Source organism: Callospermophilus lateralis, chromosome X (assembly GCF_048772815.1).
Source record: "Callospermophilus lateralis isolate mCalLat2 chromosome X, mCalLat2.hap1, whole genome shotgun sequence".
In the NCBI taxonomy this organism is placed as follows: domain Eukaryota; kingdom Metazoa; phylum Chordata; class Mammalia; order Rodentia; family Sciuridae; genus Callospermophilus; species Callospermophilus lateralis.
Window position 1 is genome coordinate 8,880,669 of NC_135325.1, and position 6,000 is coordinate 8,886,668.

Consider the following 6,000-nt stretch of genomic DNA (forward strand, 5'->3'; position numbering starts at 1 on the left):
AGTGTATGCAATCTTTTGATACTGGAAATTTAAACCAGTGGTGATCTACCACTGAATTACATACCTAGCCTTTTGTTTAAATTTTTATTTTTATTTTTGAGATGGGTCTCACCAAGTTGCCAAGGCTGGCCTCAAACTTGTGATCCTCTGATTCTCCTGCCTCACCCTCCCAAGTAGCTGAGATTGCAGGCGTGTACCAGCAGGCCTCTCAGCAACTTTTTGATAATCTCCCTCGAATCATCATCCTAGGTCCCAGATGCTAGGTTTCTCTTTATTAATATTTGTAACTTTGCCATGGTCTTTGGTTTTATAATCTACTCACATACCCACAATTAAAAAAAGCTTTAGATATTACCTACCACTTCTCTGTTCCTGATTTCCAAAACTCTAGGTGCAGTTTCAGATGTATTTACACATGGCTTCTTCCTGTGCAACACTGATTCCTTAGCAAAAAAGCGAATTTAAACTTAAATGACTTAAAACAGATACTTTTAAAGTATTTATTATTATTATTATTATTATTATTATTATTATTATTATTATTATTATTATTATTTGCAGTGCTAGGGATAGAACCCAGGGCCTCATGTGTGCCAGGCAAATGCTCTGCCACTGAGTTCCATCCCCAGCCCTAAGCCCATTTTTTTGGAGGGGGGAGTAAACAATCTCAAAAATGGTCAAGTACATATATTCATACTCCTTAATTTGTTTCTTAATGGGTTATTTTAATTACAATCTTATTAGCACTCACTGATTTGAACAAGACCCTTGCTTACCCCAGATTCCCCGGGGTTTGGCTTTTTTTCTCCCCAAGATTTAAACTTTTCTTCAGTTTCTCTGTTAGGTTCAGAGGGCAGGGGTGGGTTGAAGGAAAGCAGGCCTGGAGGTGGGGGGACATTCCTGCTGTTCATGTACTCTCGTTGCCAACTGCTCTGCTTCCTGGAGAGAGGTTCATTTTGCTAGTTTATAAGTGGGACAACAGAGCTCATATTTTCCTATTCATGCCAGTTTCTTTATTCAAAGAATTTGAGATGACTGTCTCCTTAATGTTGCTGCAAGACAAGCTGGGAACAATGGGAAAATCTGAGCTGGGACTAGTCTTTCTTATGTAATGATGAGTATATGTCAAAAACAAGAATAAAAACAAAGATAATGAATGATATCATTAAAACTAATAACTTAGCTCAGCAGTGCTGATAGCTTTTCTTTTCACAAACCCTTTATATTCTTAAAAAATTGAGGACCCCAGAGAGCTATTGTTTTTTGTGTTATATAACTACAAAAAATAGTTTTGACCTTGCAAAGGTTCTTGGAGATCCCCAGGGATCTCCTTACTCTACTTTGAGAGCCACAGACATAGATGATTTTTAGATAATTTTAAAGGCAAATTTGAGCAGGTGCAAGTCATACAGGAATTACATGATCATAAACACAAAACCAGATTCTGTATAATTAAGGAGGACATTATTTTCTTTTTTTTTCTTGGTGACTCTGAGAAATAAGATTTTGACTAAATCAAGTGTAGTGAAATCTTCTACACCAGCCCTGTCCAACAGAACTTTCTGAATTGATGGTGTTTTAGTTGGCTTATTTGTCATTATAACCAAAACACCTGACAAGAAAAATTAGAGGAGGAAAAATTTATTTTGGCTCATGGTTTTAGTAGTCTCAATCCATAGAAGGCAGACTCCATTGTTCTGAGCCCAAGGTGAGGCAAACCCTCGTGGCAGAAGTGCATGGACGAGAAAAGCAGCTCAGGATATGGCAATCAGGAAGCAGAACCCTGGTCACCAGAGAAAAAAATAGAATCCCCAAAGGCATACCCCCAGTGACCTACCTCTTAAAGCCATATTCTACTTTCCTATAATTACCACTCAGTTAATCCATATCAGTGGATTAATCCACTGATTAAATTAGGAGAACTATAACCTAATCATTTCACCTTCAAATATTCTTGCATTGTCTCACACATGAGCTTTTAGGGGATACCACATATCCAAATCATAGTCGATAGATATGTTTATATGTACACTGTTTAATATTGTAGATGGCTACTGAACACTTGAAATGTAGTTGGTGAGACTGAGGAGAATTTTATTGTATTACTTAACTGATTTAAATTTAAATTGAAATAGACACGTGGAGAGAGGATACCATATTGGGCAACATAGTTCTAGACAATAGAACTGCCTGGAAGAAGTCACTTCATCAAAGAAATAAGAAATCTTGTTGGAGAAAGATACCTCATATAGAAAGTCGTCTCTAATCACAGGTGACCTCAAGGACAGGGTTGAGAAGATAAAATTGAAGCTACAAATGGCTTTTTTCTGTATGGCTGCTACCACTCTTGATTTTACCAAGGAGTGGTTTAATTGTTAGATTCAAAGATTAATTTCTCATTGACTAATATTGCACAACTCTGTCACTTCTTGAGGTGCTTAGTTCTGCCATAATTGCATGCATAATGTCACTTCTGATGTTTTGCCTCTGTCAGTGACAACAGGATCAGGACATCCCCAGAAGATGGTTGTTCCTATCTGCAAAGGGGTCATCTTGGTCTGCATTGGGATGAGGAAACTCTCTTACCTTACCCTAGTCCTAACATTATTCTTAGTGAGATGTTTAAAGGAGATAAAGAGGTAGTATATATATATATATATATATATGATAGTCCTGGTACATTGTCTTGAACACACTAATGGCTCAATAAATGTTACTTTCATTGCTTTTTAGAGTGAAGGAGCCTGGAAAACAGGTGGTATGCTGAAGTTGGTGAACTGGCTGTTGCTGAAGGCCCTTAATGAGGTCCTCATTGTAAATCTCAGGCCAGGATATTCCCAGGACAAGAGCAGGTATGCATCACTCTAGATGCTAGAACTGTAGATGTCTGTATGTATGTACGTCTGTATCCATCCATCCATCCACTTGAAATACTGGGGATTGAGCCAGGGCCTTACATATGCTAGGCAATGCTCTATCAGTGAGCTACATTTCCAGCCCCAGATGTTCTAATGCCATGTCAAGCCTTCCGTGTGGCAATTCCAGACAATTAAAATGAGTTGGATAATTACCCTGTGGCTTTTTTTTTGGGGGGGGGGTTTCTTTGTTCTTTTGTTTGCAGTACTAGGGCTTGAACCCAGGGCCTCATGTATGGTAGACAAGTGCATTATTGAGCTACACCCTATCCCCTTCCCTATGGCTTTATTCAATGTCATCCAATAAAGGTAATTCACATTCATCTGGGTAATAATTACCCCTAATCTAGGTCTGATGGAATAAGAGTGTGCACTAGAGTGTAAACAATGGGAATGGAGAGGAAGCAGTGTATTGGAGAGAATTTGAAGAAATTAAGAGGATACTGAGATTGACAACAGAGGAAAAGGAGAGGCAAGAGGCAAAGTTGATTGATGGAGGAGAATCATTCTCAAATTGTGGTTCCTGGGACCAGCACCATAGCTTATCCTGGGAAATTCAAATTATTTAGTCTCTTTCCCCACTTAATAAGTGAAAGACTCTTGAGGCTGGGCCCAATGATCAAGTTTAAGAAGCTTTCCATGTAATTCTGATTTACACTTGAGTTCGAGAATATCCTAGCTCAAACAACTGGGCATAGAATGAATTAAATCTTCCATCTTTTTCTTCTTAGGTCCTTGATGGATTGGATAATGCCCATATTCACTGGGCAGGGACACCTGCTTTACTTAATTTACCAATTCAAGTCCTAATCTCTTCTGGAAACACCATCACAGACATACCCAGAAATACTGATTAACCACTTATCTGAGCATCCCTGGCCCAGGCAAATTGACACATAAAATTAACTAAAATAAAATAAATCAATAAAAAATAAAGTTTCTAACTGCTCAAAGCTGCCCTTTATTTTTGGAGATTTGCCCTTGGCTTAACAGGAGAGATTAAAGCCCTCTGTCCCCACTCTGGGGTCCAGAGTTGGATACTGAAGTACAAAAATTTGTCCCTTTGGTTTTGAGAATTGACAATTTGTGGTGTGGTTTATGCTCCTGAGCCCCTGTATGGTTTAGCTCAAGACTGAACTTTCCTGAGAGCATACCCATGCTTGACTCCCTGCCCTATTCTGTGTCCTCTACTCCATAACATCTTGCTTGACTCCCTGCCCTATTTTCTACTCCTATATATTACAGGGAAACCTTCTCCAGAGAGCATTCCTCAGTGCATCATGAGCATCCAAATCTGTCTCAGGCTCTGCTTTTAGGAAAAGGAGATGGATCTAACGTCAGGAAGTTGCAAGAAGACCCTTAGGGGTGGAAAAGATATGTTGAAATTACATCATTTAGGATCACCTGGAGTTTTTGAACATTTTTTAAAGTGGAATACACTTACAGAGTTTTAAAATTTGAAAAAAAATCTGTTTTAACTCATTCCCCTATCTGCCCACTCACCTCCCTTCATAAGTCACTGCAGTTATTAATTGCTTTTGTATTACTCCAGGGATTTCAAAAGTGCATAGACATGCAGATACAATTTTCATTCTCCTCAACCTCTTTACACAAATAATTTCTATATCCAGTATTCTGCACCTTGCTCCCCCCAGGTGGATTTTGGCAGACTTTCCACATACAGAGATCATCTTTACTTTTTTATTTTTATTTTTACAGCTTCCATTGAAGAGAGAGATCTTGTAGCCTGTCCTCCATTTATAGCCACTTAGGTTATTGTCTTTTGTTGTGTTTTTGGATAATTACTGAAACATATAAAGTTGCCTCGATCAGTGTGATTCTTTACAATGTGGATGGCCTATATTTTTGGTAGTCAGGTGTTCAAGGGGGACGTTAATCCTTTCATAGGAGGGCAATGTTAAAAGTCAGAAGGTTTTATAACAGGGAAACCTCCTCTTTAGGAAAACCTATGATGTCTGGATGAATATGTTAAAAAAGAACACATAAATTAGGAGGTGATGATATATTTTTAAAAGTGTTTCATTTAATATGTTTACTGAAGTGTTTCTTTGGGTGGAGAGTTGCTGTGATTTAATCTTAAAAAAATCTGAATTAAATTCATCTTTGTAAAAGCACATTTCTTGTATTTAAGCAAGCTACTCCTATATTGTTTTGTATTCATTACATACAATGTATGTATTTTAAGGCTCATTTGAGCTGGGATATTATTGTGCTGAAGTTTTTGTTATAGTGAATGGACATAGGTTAGGGCTTGGCAATATTATTGTTGAGTTAACATTTCTGTCAACATGATACTTATTTTTATGAAATTTAATGTGGAATGATCCTTTGGGGTCTTGAAAGATGTAATTCATTTTTTAGAACCTGGCTTTGGAAGATATTTTGGCTTGGCATTGTAGAAATTTTGTTTTTGAATGAAAAACATTACAACTCTCTTCACTGGTTTTCTCTTTATTAGAATACTTTAACTAAAAGAATAATTAATATCTTCTCCAAGAAGGGGTCAAAATAAATATTTAAAATTCAATTTCCTAGAATTAAACCAGAGTTATTCTTATGACATTATCAGTAGTTTTCTGAATATTTCCTTCCCTTTTTTGATATGTCAGACCTAGACTGCATACATTACAATTTCAGGCTCAAAATTTGTTGTTTTAGTTCAATTGAAGTAACACTTTGCTACTAATTTCTACCAATGTTACACCTAAATAGATTGCAAATTCAGGGAAGTGTTACCAATACTGTTTTCACAGAGCATGGAAGTTGTTAAATGTTAATTGAAGGGATTTTTTTAAAACAGATTAGTGGTTCTGCAGTTACCCTGGAAATTGGGACATAAAAGTTCTTGGCCCTCCATATTATTCCCTGAAAATGCAAAATAAAAGAGGGTGTTGTAGTTACATCAATATATATAGGTAAGCATTAGTTCAGGTAAGAAAGGAAGGTGTTAACAAAGGCCAGGGAGAATTCTTTCATTACATATGGGAGGAATTTTCATTGAAAGGGCACTTAATACCCAGATAAGTCTACAGAAATGACAGATATTAAAGAGTCACAGACTTTT

At 37.1% G+C, this 6,000-nt stretch overlaps 1 long non-coding RNA gene across 1 annotated transcript in view; it reads left to right on the forward strand.

Annotated features, from left to right (window-relative positions):
• The window catches only part of LOC143639488 (uncharacterized), an 80,288-nt gene extending 76,484 nt beyond the window's left edge, over nt 1-3,804 (forward strand). Inside the window, exons 2-3 of the long non-coding RNA XR_013154685.1 lie at nt 2,734-2,852; nt 3,647-3,804. This is a non-coding gene — a long non-coding RNA (uncharacterized LOC143639488). The remainder of the gene's footprint in view (nt 1-2,733; nt 2,853-3,646) is intronic.
• The last annotated feature ends 2,196 nt before the right edge of the window (nt 3,805-6,000 follow it).